This window comes from Pyrgilauda ruficollis, unplaced genomic scaffold, assembly GCF_017590135.1.
Source record: "Pyrgilauda ruficollis isolate IOZ18807 unplaced genomic scaffold, ASM1759013v1 scaffold134, whole genome shotgun sequence".
Lineage (NCBI taxonomy): Eukaryota > Metazoa > Chordata > Aves > Passeriformes > Passeridae > Pyrgilauda > Pyrgilauda ruficollis.
The window spans coordinates 1081116-1099846 of record NW_024511877.1 but is presented as its reverse complement, the minus strand read 5'-3'; positions in this window follow the sequence as shown (position 1 = coordinate 1099846).

The following is an 18731-nucleotide window of genomic DNA, read 5'->3' as shown; positions in this document are numbered from 1 at the left end:
CCTGCACAGGGACAAAGAGGGCTTTTCCCTAATCTTACTGTGAAGTGTGGGGTCATAAAAGCTGTGATGGCCTTGCTGTGAAAATGCACCCTGGGCCTGAGGCACTGATCCACTCTGAGTGTGGGATCAGGCTTCCCCTCTGCAATTGCTCCTTTGCTCTGTAACTCTGCTCCCAGAGCAGCGCCCACCGTCATTGTCCATTGCTCCTGTTCAGGATTCCTTCCCTGCTGTCACTGGGATCACTCCTGCTGCCATCATGGCAGCAGAGAGACAATGTCCATTACCTTCCTTTAGAGGGAAACATCACTCCTGGGAGGCTGGAAACCACTGACAGGGGAGCCCAGCAAACAGCTCTGGTTCAGAAAAAAGAGACAGTAACACCAGTTCTGTATATATAGGTGCCAGCAGCTGAGGCTTATTTTGGTAGTAAGTTTAGGGAGAAGCAGGCAAGGAATACAGAAAAGTCTTTTTGATACCCAAACTACAGGACAATAAAGTGACTTCTAAAGTTTCCTGACTGCTGTAGGTAAAACAATATAGATTAGAGCTCCTCTCCAGAGGAAGGGATTTAAAAACCCTGTGCCAAAAAAACACAAATGAATATTCAGAGGTGGCCTTGATGGAACTGTGAGGGTGATAGAGAACAAGGTACAAAACAAAATTAACATAAAGGAGTAACAAACAACATCTCCCAGTGAAGTCAAAGTCCAGAAGATTTGTTTCCAGGGAACAAACACCTCCTGGAAACAGCTCAGGGAAAAGAAAAGAATCAGTTCCAGAAAGGACAGATCAGGCAGCAGTGCAGCATTAGGCAGCCTCCAAGAGTTTGATCCTTACAGAGAGAGGCAAAGGAGCAGCAAGATATTTTCTACAGGAACAGTCTAACAGATGTTATAAGCACAGGGATTGTCATCCTGCACTAGCTGGAGATAACTTAATGTCAGGAGCATCCCTGAGAAGCATGCACTCAAATATTACAGGGAAAGCCAACCATGCCTGTGCTTAAAGGGAGGTGCTTTAAAAGCAGTTTGCAGAACCAAAATTAATATTCAGAGCCCAAAATTAATAGTCAAAATGCTGCATGAGTTTGAAATGCTGAGGACTGTGCACAGGCTCATAATTTCACATCAGAGCCATGGATGGGCAGATTTTCCCCACACATACTCTTGTCAACATCCCAGCTCCAGAAAGACATCATCTGGTTTGGAAGGATTCAAACAAGACACAACCCCAACAGCACTTTGGAGCTGATGACTCCCACAGAGGATTGATAAAGGCCATAGAGAGTGAGAATAATGGTGCTGCTCAGGCGGATTTGAACCACCCAAAGAGAAGGAGAAGACCAAGTGCCAGGGGAAACAAGGGCTGTATGCCACAGCAATGGCCTGGCAGCAGGCTCAGGAAAAAACTAAGCACAATGTCAGGAAAAACTGCCTAGAAGAGTTTCACAGAGGAAAACGTGAAAGTTTTGCCCCTTTAACATGGCTGAAGACAGCACATCCAGCTGGAAGAACGCCAGTGGCACAGATGGACACAGAGCACGTGACTTGATGGAGCCCTGACCATGCAGGGTCCTCAGGCAACACAAAAACCAGCACAGCAGAGAAATGGCAACTGCCCAGCCTGGACTTCCTTGTCTTGGTCAAGGCTGAGGTGCTCCTTAGCAGAATATCGGGGAGAGAAGAGTAAAGCTCAGCTCTGCAATGACAGAGCTCCTGCAGCTTTAGATAAAATTAAACATCAATATAGAATTTGTCCTTATAAACTTTAAATGAAATCTCAAATTTGGGATTAAGACATCCTAAGCTCTTGCCCAATTTTCTGCTGAAGGAGATCTTTTCAAGCTCAGGCATGTCAAAATGGAGCTATCTGCCTCCATCACAAACTAATTTGAGCCAGCATTTTCAGCTCTGTCTAGCACAGAGATGAGATAGGCCAGGCCATTTTTTATAGCAGGTCCCAAGCTGGAGTGGTCCAATTGCTCCTGGGGAGATTTATGGAAAGCCATTTCTGATTGGCATTACTGCTTGACACTGATTAGCACTCCTGCAAAGACCAGTCTTAGTTACACCACATGGTCACAGAATATCACTTACAGGCAGGGAATGGGGGGGTTACACATTTCCTCTCTCCCTTCTGGATGAAGGAGTGAAGCCACCATTCACCACCAGCATCCTGAAAGGCTGAAAGGAACGTTTTGTGGAACTTCACAGCTTCCCCCAAACAGCTGCATTTCACTTTTCTCTTCTGTCAGTCTCACCCATCTTCACAGGCACGTGAGGCTGTCAGAGGAGTTAAATGCCCCAGCTGTAAGTTCATCCTGATTATAACTATTATTATAACTATGATAACCCCCCTGTGGGCTCAGGCAGGCTGCACATCTGCCAAGCAGGAATTGAACACATGGTGCAGGGAACAATCCTGGCTGTAGGCACGGAGTGGCCCAGCTGGCCAGCCCCAGCCTTCCCTCCCTCTGCACTAATGCCACTGGAGCTGTAATGCCATTCCTGCACTGCCCCTTGGCTGCTGGCTCCCTGAGCACAGCCTCGTGCTCCAGGTGACACCTGCAGGGCTGGGAGGTGCCACAAGAGCAGCTCATGGAGCAGCTGAACATGAACCGTGGAGCTTTGCATCTCAGCCAAGTTAAAGAAACTACTTAAAGTCAAAATGGTCCTGAGCAGCCCCCAGGAGCATCACTAGTTATCTACAGGCTTAATTAGCAAAACCCCCTAAGTGTTTAAGTGCATTAAGCAGCTCTGAGATACCAGCAACAACTCTTCTGAGAAGTTCTGGATTTTTAGTATGTGCATCACTTATATCCTTCATGGAAAAAACATGTTCTTTAAGACAAACTGAATGAACATTTGCAAATAAATTATTTACTTGTTGTTTTGGACAGGAAAACAAGCAAACTAAATGTGGTTCAGTAACAAGTCATTCACATCCTGCTTCCAAAGGCAAAGCAGCACCTCTGTATGTAAAGAGGAAAGGGTGAACTCTGCTCTTCCTTGGAATAGAACAAAAACTCACTGCCTCAGCCATGAGCTTCTCACTATGTGGATCTAAACCTTTCTTCTAGGCATTTCATTTGCCAAAATGCTCTTCCAAGCACTAACAAAATGAATACAATCTATTTACATGAGAGGAGGTAAAATGTGACTTTGCAAGATAAAATGAATTGCAAATTCTTGATTCATTCATCCTCTCAGAGAAAACCATAAGCCCGTAGCTTACACGCTGTGCTTCACCTTGCACATCCTGGTAGTTTAAAAAGTGCAATGTTGGCAAAAAGCTCTAATCAGGGCTTGTTCTGCATTGATTTTCTTTTCTGTAAGGTCAGATGCCACGTTTTGTGAGCTCAATTCTAATCGTGCCATGCAGACACACACTGCTCTGGGCCTCCAAGAGAACTGCAGTGCAAGAGCACCACGAGCACAGCTGTGATCCTTGCTGCCTTCCACACAGCAGGTTGCTATTCCAAAGAGAAGATCTTTGCTCAAACACACCCACATTACCCACAGTCACACATGTGCCCATTTCTAATAACTTGCTCTCAATCACATCATTTCCTTTTCCAACTCCAGGTGCTTCAGGAGCACTCTGCACTTCCTTAGCAGGAGATGTTTATTCCTTCCCCTTCACTTCAGAGCCAGAACCCACCCCCACATTGCTCCATCTTACACACAAGAGAAGCACACAGATGGTCAGGTTCCACTGCAAGAAAAACTGCAGGTGGAAGCCCCTAACAAGAACAGCACTATGGCAATGAACACGTGTTTTTCTGCATTTAAAGCCAGGCATGCTGAGATAGGTGTCAGCACCTAACACACTGATACCAGCTGCAGCTCTGGAAAACACAAGCATTCCTCCAGTGCCAGAGCAGCAATGCACATTCCTGTCCTGACTGGAGGAATTCAAAGATTTCCCTCCTGTGTGCTCATCATTTCCTGCCATGAGCATTTTGTCAGGACCTTTACACTGCTGGGCACTGAACATGCTCTCTGTGAAGGGCCACTTGGAACAGCCCAGGTTCAGCTCGGGCTCACAGTCCGTGCTTCACTGAACTCGTCTGAGAGAGGAAATCCCGGACTCCTCAGGTGGGTTTGGTGTTGATGAAAGCCTTTGCTCTTGCCCTTGCACCCTTCAGCACCACGCAGCTGCACCTTTACTGCAAAGTCCTTGCTGGGATTCAGCTGCTCTCATCTGTACAAGCTGGAAAACGCCACATTCCCAGCAGAGCCCTCCCTCATCCTGCCAGCAGAGAAGCAGCAGCCTCTGATGGGCTCCCAGGCTGCTCATGGCAGTGAATTCGTGTCTGTCCCTCAGGGCAGCAGTGCCTGAGCCCCAGAGAGGGGGAGCCAAACTCCCGGTGCTCTGGGATGGCAGCGAGTGCCAGAACCTTCCAGAGGAGCTCCCAGCCACCCCCACCCTGCTCCTGGGGCCAAAGGCTGCTCCAGCAGCACCCCAAATCCTGCCTGCCAGCTCCTGTGCTGGAAAAGGCTCTCTCATCCCCAGGACTGCAAATTCAGGGGAAGGAAGGGAAGTTTTAGGAGCAAGCTTGCCTTATAAAAGATGTGGGTTTTAAGCTATATTGAAACATTGCAGCCTGAGCCAGAATTTCCAAATCCTCTTCTTCATAATTATCTCCATCATTTGTCACTGTAATGCACGGTGTATTCACAGACACAGAGTAAAACCCTACAGATTGCCTGCAGCTGATCTGAATATTAGATCTATTCACCCCCACAACACAGAATAATTCCCTTATAAAATTCCACTGTAGATCCTGACTAGAATTCCACTGGAATCTCAAGAGATCAAAATCATTTGGTGTGCCTGTGGAAAGACAAGAGCCTTTGTGTTAAGGTCTCCTAAAAGGTTCTAAAGGCCCAATAATTTTTTTTAAATTAATTTCCAGAGTATAGAAAGAACTGTTTCCCTCCTCCTCCCAGGTCATGGGAGAAAGCCCAGGTGACACCAACAGGTTCTAGCACTGACTGCTGAACTAAGAACTCATTCCTCCTGTATCCCCCTTCCTCAAAACACCAACACACATCCATCAGGGAGGTTCAAGCACTGACTGCTGAACTATGAACTCATTCCTCCTGTATCCCCCTTCCTCAGGGATGGGAAACACCAACACACGTCCATCAGGGAGGTTCAAAAACTGAATCATGGCTGCTAAATGCCTTTCAACATGCAAAAAATGTCTGCATCTGCTTAATACTTTCCACCAACAAATATCACCATTTCTGAAGTAAAATTTGACAGACAATTAATTTTGTGACTTGCGTGGCTGTGGCAGCCAGGTACTCAGCACGTCTGCTTCCTCCTCTGTCAGAGAAATGATACTTGGATCTGATAAAATTCAGCCCACAGGAATAAAAACCTGACCTGCAATAAATTTAGATCACTTCTTCATTATTATTCCCAGTTGATTACACACTTGGGATGAGTCAGTGAAGCTCTTTGCAAACAGCTTGCAGACTGCAAGCATATGGGATGTCTTGGAGGAAGCGGTGCCAGGTCCAGCCATATGTTGTGCTGCAGCAGCAAACTCATCCTGTGCTCAGAGAATCCGTGTGCAGCACTGGGAGATGATGGGGTTTGCATTCCAGCAGCAGAGCTGGAACACTCCTGGCTCTGCCTTTGTGAGTGGTGCTTCAGCAGCCCAGAGCAGCTCCATCCCTCGGCACTGGCTCCGCAGGGCACTCGTGCCCCACACGCCCTCTGTGCTTTTCAGGAGGCTCTCCCAGACTGAGGAGATTTTGGAGCACAAACCAGCTCCTTTCCTTAGAGCCTTTCCTTCACTGTTCCATCTCCAAACAGCCTGCAGGTGTCTGCGTGCCACAGGCAGCACAGGAACCACTGATGAACCCGCTCTGCTCCCAGCATTTTGGACTCGGCAGAGCTGCAGTCCCACCCCACACACCTTCATCTGCAGAACTGATGTCACCCTGGTCACCACACTGTCCCTGACTGCTCAGATGGTTCCATCTCCACAGTGCTCTGTCCAGTGGGGCAGTGGAACCTCTGTTTCCTGGCTGGATCACGGCATCACCAGTGCCAGCAGGGGCTTTGCCCAGGGCTGGGGGAGACGTGCAGCTGAGCAGCAAACAGATCTCCTGTCTCCCTGCAGCGTGAGCTTGGTTACAATCAGACTGTGCCTTCCCAGCCAGGCTCAGCTCTATCTCCCCACCCAGGAACAGGTCATTTATTTAAAGGATAACCCACACTCTCAGGCTCTCCTCACTTCCACAGAGCAAAGGCACAGGCTCCTGAAATCTGCTGGCATTCCCAGGCCCTGCCAAGTCATCAACACCCTCATTTCCCCCAGGCCTTGGATGCTCTTTGCCATTCCCTTCTGGGCAGTCCTTGGCTCCCTCACCCCTACTGGCACTGCCCTGCTCTGACCTAGGCCTGGTCCTTTCCAGCTCCTTTCCATGGGGACAGTGACAAAAGGCCTCTGAAGTCTGCACACAGACACTTTGGAGGCCAGAAATGACATTTTCAGAGCCTCAGATCAGCAACAAGAGAACCAGGTGTGAGTTCCTACTTCTATTTACTTCTGGATGACTTTTCCTTTAAAACCTGAGTGAGCGATGCCTCCAGGTAACAGTGAAGGAATTGTTTTCTCTTGACATGCACAGGCATTCAAAATACAAATTGAACTGTAAACACCTTCCTAACAGGAACCTTAGGCATGAAATAATAATTCCTCTTGATTGCTCATTAAATTTGCAGGTTAGGAACCTGCATCTCAAAGCTCAGTTATTTCTAACTCTCAAAACCCCATGGATCTGAGACAACTGCCTTCTTCCAGACACTGCAGGCAATCCTTCACTTCATTTCATTGATGTTTCAGTTATGCTGCAACAGCCAAAATGTGAAAACATCCTAAGGAAAATACTCCACACTACCTGTAAATGAACCATCCCAGCCCACAGCCTGCTGTTCACAGGGTTCTCTGTGAGCAGCACTAATTGCTATCAGATAATTCAGTAATTTATTGTTCCTTTAGCAACTGCACTGATATGGAGCTCAAGACTGAGTGCACACATAAGCAGAAGATCTATTTTATGCTGGCTTGCTGACCTGAAGTATTTTAGGAAGGAGAAAAGTCCTAAGTCCTTGCCTTTCAAAGCAGAAGAGCAAAAAAGAAAAAGCACACAGTGGAAATTAAAAAGAGAATGTCTCTAAACCAGTCAGTTCTGTGTTTAAATTGGACAATATTTCTTCTTTTATTGTTTACTATCCACTGGTGAAAGTTTCCCTTAGGAGTTGATCAGCCAGACCTTGTTTGCCCCAAGCAGGTTGATGAAATCATGGGGATGTTGTGGAAGGTGGAATTGCTTGTGCAAATACCACCTTCCTGATTGTGCTTATTCAAGCATTTAAGCAAATGTTGAGCTGCTGTCTCTCTCCCAACACAGCAATGCAGCACCCTGGCAGGTCTGTACTGGTGTGTGTTTACTCACAGCCCTTGGTGCACTGGACAGGACTTGGAGCTGCTCTCAGTAAAGCAGATGTTGCTTTTCCCCACTGCTTTCATTAGCACAAATGTTAATGAAAACAGCCTAACAGTTTCTCTTTAAGAACACAAAACCAGTTATGTGGAGGGCAAAGCCACTTACTGCTTTTCATGTTGAAGAAGGACAAACACCAGGCCTAGAGACACAAATCCATAAGTTGTTCCTGGGGGCTGTAGAGCTCTGTGATGCTGCTCTGTTTACACCCATATATTCCCATACTAAATACTAAAATATTAAAATCTACAAAGTTTAAATGTATGTCTGCTGCATTTTCCATGTGATAGTTAAGATGGAGTCTTTACTTTCTAAAATTACCTTAAGCTCTTCTACAAACCAGAAATTTTGTAAGCTAATACCCTTATCACCACCATTACAAAATTGCTTAAAGAGTATGAAAAGCTACCAATTGTAACAAATTGCATATTTCTTTCAATGAACACATTTCATTTAGTGAGCAGAGTATTTTCCATAGAATATGCCCTCCTGGTTCAAATAAGCCATTAAGTTCAACTGCATGGGATTCCCTGCCTGAAGTGCTCCATAATGAGCAGCAGTAACAAAAATGGAGATCAAGGGAATCAAGGGAATTGACTTCCCTGCTATATTTTGTTTGTGTTTGCTTGCATCACATCACAAGACTTGAAGGTGTGTCCAAAGGAATGACCAGTTTGAGGACAGAAAGGCCAGGATTCATGTCCAGGAAGGAAAGAGCCAAGTCCTGGGTCTGAACTGCTCCACTGCTCCCAGCCTCTGAGGGTTTCCTGAGCACTGCACTCACAGGGATGGAGCAGTCAGGAGTTCATGGCCCCAGTAATTAACAGGAGTTAATGAAGCCTAACAAACCCCATTTTGTGACATCAATCATTTCTTTTGATAGAACAAAGAGGAGGTTAAAACAGCAAACAGACACACATGGCCAGGTGTGAGCTGCAGCCACGGCCAGTGACCTCATACACAGCATAATTCAGTTTGGAAGGTATTAATGGTTAAACCAATTCACCATAACTGCAGTCTGGAAATCATTTGCACTTCTGACACTAAGTCACATCTGTTTTTTTCAACAACAACCATTAATCATCAAGACAATGCAAGAGGAGACCCTGTTTCATTAAGAGTCTCATAAACACAGATGAAATATAAAGATTAATTCAGGAATCATGATGCAGGAACAAGATAAATCTTATTTTTCCTATTTGTCACATAATGGGTGACAAAGGACAAAGAAAAACAGAGACATGACATCAGAAAGTGGATTTGTTCAGCCAGACAAGGTCACTCCCAAGCAATCCCAACCACACTGCAAGTGCTCCACAAGACAAAAGCCCACAGAGAACTTCTGGCTACGTGTGAGGAAGCCACGCTCCTCTGCAAAGCACCAGAAGCTCCATTTTGGGAAGCAGGAGCCAAAGAACTTTGGAATTACCTCCTAACCACCCTTCTTGTTACTGAGAGGTCCTGAGGAAAAGCAGAGAAACCGTTTGCTTCCGTGGCAGGGAATGCCTTTGCACGCTGTTCTGACACACCAAGGCACCCTGTCCTTCTCCCAGGGCGCTCTGAAACCCAAGGGCAGAGCCTGCAGCTCGTCACAGCGCTCCCCTGCCACCTGAGAGGGTGACACACAGGGAACAGGAGCCACCAACTCACTGCATGTGCCCTGTGAGATCATCTTTCACCAGCACTGGATGTTTCCAGCATCATAATACTGGAACATTGGATTTCCCCTCCTCATGACAAACTCGGAATCAGTCCCTGAACCACCTGCCCACCACAACATCCATTGATGCTTCCACACTTGAGCCAAGCCCTGACCAATCAGCAAATCCTTGGCTATAAAGGACTAAGGTGGGATGACAGATACACACCTTGAATTTATCCTCAATTTCATTTATCCCCAAAAAGCTTGCTCTGCACAGGCATTTGCTGAAGGTCATATTTCAAGTCCTATGGGTAAGAACTGGTGGCCTCAGAGATCCCTGCTCCCTGATCCTCTGGCTTGGCACAGGTGTGAATTAGGGAAACTGTAATGCCTGAAAAGCATCACCCTAATACCAGCAGGGAGTCCAATCCTGACTCCAAGTCTGCCCTAATCCTGGGCAGTGTTTTCTGTGGGTATCAATTAATGCAGGTTTCAGGGACAGTTCCTCATGTTCCATCAGCCTCTGAGCCCTCCTGCTGCCTCCCTTAACTCAAAATGTGTGTTGTGCCTCTGGAGGGAGTTCAAGATTCCCTGTCCAACTAAAGCAGGTCCAGAAAGAGCAGCCTGGTGATTCAGACCACGATGGAGAGGGCAAACAAGGCAGGGTGAGGCCCATCTGTTCTCTGCGAAGGAGCTGGGGCTGGAGCTCTGTGTTTGCCCAGCAGAGCCTGGAGTGCCCAGCCCAGCTGGGACAGCCAAGCCTCCATTCCCACTCCTGCCACGGGCAGGGATCATCCCCAGGGTATCTGCTGCCTGAAGGTTCCCTTTTCATTGTCCAGCACAAAACACACAGCAGGAGAAGATCATTCCTGCCTGTGCAAGGGCTGCAGGTAAAGCAACAAACACCACCCTGCCAAGGCAATGGCAACTTGCTGATTACTTCAGTGGATGCAGATTTCATCTCAGAACATTCTATTTGTGTCTGGAAAGACTAAAAAAACCCAACCCAACAGCAACACAAAAACCCCAAATAAACCCACAACAAATACCCCTCAAACCTACTGAGGAACAAACTGGCTGTTGGAATGGGCAGGATTGTTATACTGGTGTTTAGGGATCTCAGGCAAACTGCTGAAATAAAAAAGGGGGTTCTGCATTATGCACTTCCATGCAAGATACAGGAAAGCTATCAAAAGGCATTGGAAAATCCCAATCAATAATAACATCTGGTATAATTTTATTACTGTCCCTTTGGCTTTGGCTGCAGCTCCAAGAGGATCCTTCCCCTCTCAGAGGTAACAAAGCCTGTTGGGTTCATTGCATTTTGGCAATCACTCACTGAGTCGGGACCTTCTCCCCTCCTTCACCTCGGAGCTGCCGTGCCTGGGAACGCTGCAGGCACCCCAGCCACACATCCCTGGCATCCCCTGCCCCAGGCTGTGCCAGCACGGAGCCAGCAGCAGAGGGTGGCATCAGGGACTGGGCTGAGCCCCACGGAGCGAGGCCAAGAGCAGCGAGGATCCTCCTCTCACACCTTTGTGCCTCGCCCTGAGGAAACAGAACCAGAACTGTGACCCTGCTTAGCCACTCCTGAGGCACTCCCTAAAAGCCTGGGTGGCTCTGACTGTGGAAACCAAAATGTGACCATCTGAAATTGTATTTATGGTTACACTAAAGCTGTCTCGTGAATAATGGTTCAAGTAAGTGTAACAAGGGAGATGAAAACTAAAGCATGTAAAGTTAAAAAAATAATTGGTTTAAATTACTGGGAACCAGGAGGTTGTGCTCAACAAGAATATATAAGACTCCTGCAACTGTTTTATATGGTAGATTTCTGTGCAATAATTTCTACGTACTTTAGGAAAGAATTGAAATAAACTAAAGGTTGTTAAGGAATAAAAACCCAGTCCTGAAATATGTTGACCTTTTAAAATTCCTAGAATCTAACTCAACAAGTAAGTGTAACAAGGGAGATGAAAACTAAAGCATGTAAAGTTAAAAAAAAAAATTGGTAATTAGGAGTTTTTGTCTCAACAAGAATATAGACTTATGCAACTGTTTTGTATGGTAGAAATTATTGCACAGAAATCTAAGTACTTAAGGAAAGAATTGAAATAAACTAGAGGCTGTTAAGGAATAGAAGCCCAGTCCTGAAATCTGTTACATTTACAACTCATAGAATCTAACTCAGTATCAGCAAACACACTTTAATAATTTCAAGTTCACAGAGGGGTTTAGCAGACAGAAGGCAGCAGACAGGAAGACATCTCCCTTTTCCCCTCCCAAACCCAGTAAAAATGAAACCTGACTGGATCACATTACTTTTTAAATATTGTCTCGAGAAGCACTGAACCTTTTTACTCAGGGTATAAACCTCCAAGATGACAGCTCTGTTAAAGCCTCTGAGAAATTAATCCAATTGATCCAGGTCTCTGAAAAGGGGGTGAACAGGCAGTGGCTTACAGAAGAGCAGATGACATTCTGTGCTACTGCAGAACCACCAGTTCCATTCCAGAGAATTCCTACAATATCCACCACCTCCAGCACACACAGCAATACATCAACAGGCTGCTGTTAGTGACAAACAGCTGCAGGAATAATGGTCCTGAAGATCCCACACCCCCTGATTTCACTTGGAATTTTCCTCACATTTACTCTGGTTTGTGCTGTAGTAAATCCTAACTAAATGGAATTTGTTGCTTTCAGTGTTTCTGAACACCAGCCTTAGCAAATCTGGCTTTCACCCACCTGGGTGGCAATTCTGTTTCCAGCTGTCATCTACACCAAATTTTTATGTTGTCCACAACTATCATGAAAAAGACTAATAGGATACATGGGCTACTTTTCTTCCTTTCCATCGCTAAAAAGAATGCTTTTTGTAGTAATTCAACTATTTTAGCAAATTATTTTGGAGTTACAATAGCAGAAAAAAGAACATTGCCATCAAAAGCTACTTCAGAAAGCCATTAAAAACCCTGGAAGAAAGCACAAATCTTAATTCAAAGATGCTTCTGGTTTTCCCGATAATTATAGCTGCCAATTTTAATTTCTTCTAGCACAAAAGCATTCAGAGACAAAAAAAATTTCCCAAAACAACTGTGAAAAAATGGATGCTTTGCTAAAATTTCCGTCTTTTGGTTCAATTAAAAATTAATTCCATTTTCAACTGATTTTTCACATCACTTTTTTCATATAGTGCATTTCTTTGTAGAAATTTGTTCTCTCTTGCAAGGAAAAAAAAATTCCAAAATGAGCTGACTGACTCCTGCTGCAGAGAAATTTGTTCTCTCTTGCAAGGAAAAAAAATTCCAAAATGAGCTGACTGATGGACTCATGCTGCAGCATCCATCCATCCATCCAGATGCCCTCTCCTGTCAGGGAGGGGAGTTCAGTCTTTTATCACTGTAACAGAAATAACTGTCCTGCTGAGGAAGAGCCAACAAAAGCAGCACTCACAAAGGCACTCAGATACCCTCACAACAAGGTTCCCCACAACATGATGGGAAATTTTATACAAAACTGGAGAGGTCACAAGTGAAAAGAGATTTTCAGTGTCTGAGCCGTGCCAAAGCAGTGACCACAAAGAGGCCACAACCCAAAGTTGGATGGGAACCACGCTGAAATGAAAGGCTGCTGAAAGCTGGAGCTGTTCAGGTGTGGCTGTGCAGAGCATTCTCTCCAGCTTCTCCCCACCACATCCCCCAAAATTCCAGCAGCTGCAGCAGAACTGTGTTCCCAACATAACATCAAATTTTATCAACTGTGGTGTCAGATGGATGATGATGAAGTTATGAATTGTGAAAGGCTTGGTCTGTTTTGACTAACTGTAATTAGCAAGGCACAAAGCTGAACTGGAAAGTTCTGTGAGAATGATTCCCAAGGGCCTTTTCATATTGACTACTATGCAATACACAATAAATGGACTCATTGTGCTTACCCATTATTCCCATCCATTTGTTCCATTTCTCTGCTTGCCCTGAGAACAAGAAGGTGGCCCTTGGATGTCCTCAGCAGCAGAGTCCCTCACCCTCCCTGCTGCAGTCAGGAACCACAGCCCTGCTCACGTGTGGCCAGAAGGGCCAGTGAAGGCTGAGAGAGCAGAACTGCGAGGTCACTGGGATGCAGCTGCCCAAAGCACTCGGTGTCCCCTCCCGTGGGCACACTCTGGCAGCCTGGAGGGCACCAGGGCCCAGCAGTGAGGGGCTCAAGCTCCAGAGCTGAAAGAACGGGGCCACAGCCCTGGCTGTCACTGCGTGCTCCTGCTCTGGGCACATCAGCTCATCCTCCTCCTCTGCAAGCCCTGGCCTGGCAGATCCCAAGTGCTCTGCATCCCTGTCTCTCACTACTGACACAGCCTAAATTCCATGGGATTCCATGGGAAATATCCTACATGGCCTCCAGCAGAGCCACATCTTTCACACTGTGCTGAGGCAGTGCTGAGCACCAAACAAATCCTCAGCTCACCTGGGGGCCCAGCAAACACGGCTGCTGCAGGACAAAACGAGTGTGTTTGAGAAGAAATGTCTCACAGGAGTCTGGAAACAGCACCTGAGAGCTCTCAGCTGCTCACTGCAGCTGGAGCAGCCCTGCCTCGGCACAGACTGTGACTGCAGCAGGGAAATAAAGCCACCAGGGTTTGGCCAGCTTTGGAAACATCCTGAGTTAGAGTTACCCATGCTGCTGTGCCCAGAACTGTTGTTCTGGATGTCAAAGTGCATTTCCACAGTTTCAGCAAAACAGACTTGTTCTTTGAGGAGGGATATCAGGGAGCTGCCTGGGAATGATGGCAAACTACACCCAGAGGCCAAAAGGTAAATCCTGCCATTTTTGACTTGGGACATTCGCAAGATCAGCATCTCCAAATCAGCCTCCATCCTTGGTCTGACAGTGCAGCTCATGGCTGAGGTCAGCTCCTTTCCATGGATTAACACCTGAATCAGCCAGGACAATTTATCATAGGTTAATGCTTTCTGATGCTGGAATAAATCCCAAATTTTCTATAAACCAACACTCCAGTACATGGCATGCATGGAAAGAAAAGGCTCAGAGTCCTGCTGAATCGTACTCTCATTTCAAGAGATGCTGAAATAACTTGACTCTGAATTTATTCCTAACCAAAAAATTCCATCAGTCCCCTAAACTGCTGAATTAAAACAGCTTGAATAGAAGTAATGTATTTATATTGGGTTTTTTCATTTCAAAGTGGATATTTCTGAGAGAAAATATCTTCATTAAACATTCCAGTTTTGAGAACATTTGCATCTCCCAAAAGAAAATGCCTGTCAAAATTTTCCAATCCCCTCTGTTTCAGAGTGTTGGGTAAATTCCACGTATAGATCAGCATTTTTTTTCACTAAAAACCTCCTTCCTTGATTAGAGAGGCAGAATCAAAACACAACAACATTGTCAGAAATCAGTATAATGCAATCAGCTGAGAGCCAGGCTGATCTCTGTAATGAGATCTGTACAGAGAGGCACAGGCCAGTGCACAAAGGAGGAGGAGGAGGTTCTGTAAAGCTCAGGTTGTTTTGGGCAATGAACATCATCCAGAGGGGTTTGATGCTGATCTGTGTGAAGGTCAGACTGTAAAGTGACACCCAAAGGAGCAAACAATGAAAAGAAAACACCCACAACAGCAATAAGGCTTCTGGAGATATCTGCTCCTGATGGAGGGAATTTGCCTTCTTTCTGTGGTCCTTGGAAAAACATTTGCTGAAGACAGGCCCTGGCTGTCACTGCGTGCTCCTGCTCTGGGCACATCAGCTCATCCTCCTCCTCTGCAAGCCCTGGCCTGGCAGATCCCAAGTGCTCTGCATCCCTGTCTCTCACTACTGACACAGCCTAAATTCCATGGGATTCCATGGGAAATATCCTACATGGCCTCCAGCAGAGCCACATCTTTCACACTGTGCTGAGGCAGTGCTGAGCACCAAACAAATCCTCAGCTCACCTGGGGGCCCAGCAAACACGGCTGCTGCAGGACAAAACGAGTGTGTTTGAGAAGAAATGTCTCACAGGAGTCTGGAAACAGCACCTGAGAGCTCTCAGCTGCTCACTGCAGCTGGAGCAGCCCTGCCTCGGCACAGACTGTGACTGCAGCAGGGAAATAAAGCCACCAGGGTTTGGCCAGCTTTGGAAACATCCTGAGTTAGAGTTACCCATGCTGCTGTGCCCAGAACTGTTGTTCTGGATGTCAAAGTGCATTTCCACAGTTTCAGCCAAACAGACTTGTTCTTTGAGGAGGGATATCAGGGAGCTGCCTGGGAATGATGGCAAACTACACCCAGAGGCCAAAAGGTAAATCCTGCCATTTTTGACTTGGGACATTCGCAAGATCAGCATCTCCAAATCAGCCTCCATCCTTGGTCTGACAGTGCAGCTCATGGCTGAGGTCAGCTCCTTTCCATGGATTAACACCTGAATCAGCCAGGACAATTTATCATAGGTTAATGCTTTCTGATGCTGGAATAAATCCCAAATTTTCTATAAACCAACACTCCAGTACATGGCATGCATGGAAAGAAAAGGCTCAGAGTCCTGCTGAATCGTACTCTCATTTCAAGAGATGCTGAAATAACTTGACTCTGAATTTATTCCTAACCAAAAAATTCCATCAGTCCCCTAAACTGCTGAATTAAAACAGCTTGAATAGAAGTAATGTATTTATATTGGTTTTTTTCATTTCAAAGTGGATATTTCTGAGAGAAAATATCTTCATTAAACATTCCAGTTTTGAGAACATTTGCATCTCCCAAAAGAAAATGCCTGTCAAAATTTTCCAATCCCCTCTGTTTCAGAGTGTTGGGTAAATTCCACGTATAGATCAGCATTTTTTTTCACTAAAAACCTCCTTCCTTGATTAGAGAGGCAGAATCAAAACACAACAACATTGTCAGAAATCAGTATAATGCAATCAGCTGAGAGCCAGGCTGATCTCTGTAATGAGATCTGTACAGAGAGGCACAGGCCAGTGCACAAAGGAGGAGGAGGAGGTTCTGTAAAGCTCAGGTTGTTTTGGGCAATCCAGAACATCCAGAGGGGTTTGATGCTGATCTGTGTGAAGGTCAGACTGTAAAGTGACACCCAAAGGAGCAAACAATGAAAAGAAAACACCCACAACAGCAATAAGGCTTCTGGAGATATCTGCTCCTGATGGAGGGAATTTGCCTTCTTTCTGTGGTCCTTGGAAAAACATTTGCTGAAGACAGACCAGACAGACAGCTACACAGATAAGTAAATGCATTTTAAAATTAAGAAATGAAGCCTTGGTTCTGTGCACATTGCACTCCACAGTTTAAAATTATAATTTTGTTCTATGAAATACCCAACCCAAAACTTTCATTCTCAATGTTCAGAAAGAAGAGGGGGAAGTTCATTTGCTATGTAAAACTACTTAAATACATTTTCATCCCTGTTCTCCGACATCCTCTACCAATGACACCAAACACCTCAGAACAGTTACACCACACTGACTTGGAATTCAGCTTTTCCCTGACATCAGCACCATGTCACAGCAAAAACTGAAACACACCCCCTGCAGGATTCCTCATTTCATCCCTTTCCTTGGATCCTGCCTGTTCCTAGAGAACCTGGACTTGCTCTTCTGCTCAGGGAATCCTGCCCTGAACCTTTGATCCGCTCTCCTGGGAGAATGCTCAGCTGCCCTGGTCCCTGCCCTGCTTTTACTCTGCAGCAGCAGCACCAACACAAAGGGCCCTGAGGGACAGGAGGAGATCTCTGAACCCGACTGCAGAAATGAACAACATCACTCAGCAGCTCACACCATCCCAGCTCTCCTCCTTCTGCCAGGATGAAGCCACAGGGGAAGAGTCAAAGCCGTTCAATGCAAAAATTGTTAAGATGATGCTCAGCTGCCCTGGTCCCTGCCCTGCTTTTACTCTGCAGCAGCAGCACCAACACAAAGGGCCCTGAGGGACAGGAGGAGATCTCTGAACCCGACTGCAGAAATGAACAACATCACTCAGCAGCTCACACCATCCCAGCTCTCCTCCTTCTGCCAGGATGAAGCCACAGGGGAAGAGTCAAAGCCGTTCAATGCAAAAATTGTTAAACATATGGTGGGAAGAAATTATTTATAATGGAAAAAGGTTTCCAGATTTACCAAATACTGAAAAAACTTCTGTAAATACTCACAAGTTTGATGGAAAAAAAATCTCATTAAGTATTTTCAGAATACAAATTCTGCACTTTGTTACTGAAATGCTCATAAAGGAAACTATTCAACACTACAGAATTTACTATGACCAAAAGCAGGGAGATTAAAATGTGTGGTTCCCTTCCAGCAGTCATTTCACAACACAACTTTAATTTGTATTTTCAAATTCTAATGGCAGAAGCTTTTTCCAACTGTAGAATTCCTGCTTTCAAATTTCAAATTTTGCTTATTCAAAAAAACCATTGTTCTATACATGGCTCTCTAGAGTTCAGTTGGGTTTTTCTCCTATCCTTGGATAACTTCACTAGTCAAGGATCCACAGTGAGGGGAGTTTGACTTTTCTTTTTTAGAAGTATAGAGATCACTCAAGACAGTAACACTGTCGAATAACTGGAATAGTTTAATCCCATTTGAGCTATAGTTTCTGTGTTGGACAAATAATTTCTGCTCTTGCACTTGACTCTGCTTCAATTTGCAGCAAATGAAAACTGTATTCTTATGGTCAGTGAAAAACAAATTACAAAGGACAAGAAGGTGAGACCAAGCAGAATTTACCCAGAAAGGCTGGCAGACACATTGGCAGCAGGGGCTTCAAACCCTGGGCTCAGACCCATCCAATTCAGTGTGACTCTGGAGGGGTGGAATTGCTGTCTGAGCACTCCCACAAGGAGAAGCCAAGACCAGAATGTGTCCCCAGACTTGGTCCATCCAATTCAGTGTGACTCTGGAGGGGTGGAATTGCTGTCTGAGCACACAAGGGAGAAGCAAAGAGCAGAACGTGTCCCCAGACTTGGCAATTTCCCAAGCAGGAGTGAACCTGGCACACACTCCCTTCCTGCAGAATGAGAATCCTCCCCCTGTGGGACAATGAGGGAGAGCCTGTGCTGAGCACATCTCACTTCCTTATCACTGCACACACCTCGTCACAAACGGCCACTGTTGGCTGAGACTGATGTTTCTCTGCCCTTGGTTTAGCCTGAGGAAGAGATTTAGACATGCTCAATAAATGTACACAGCACCTTGAGCCCAGCCTTCTGGCACTAATTTAAGGCCCAGGCATCACAGGAGCTGGATTAAAGCCTCTCCTGCCTCACTCACCAGTCAATGAGCTGCAGCACACAGGGGCAAAGGCACAAGGGTCCAAGGGCTCCTGCAGTGCTCACAGGAGTGGGATTTATGGTCAGTGTGTGAGCTTACAGATCCTTTCTCCATGCATTGGCCAAACCAACACATGGCATTTCCCTTCTCTTGGCCTCTGGTCCTTGCCTCCTACAGAAAAAGAGGACCAGAGGAGCAGAGGTGGCTTCCTACCATCTGTCTCAATGCTTGTTCTGTGCAAGAGAAGTGCAGTGGAAGTGGCTCCTGTGAAATGGGATTAACAGCACTG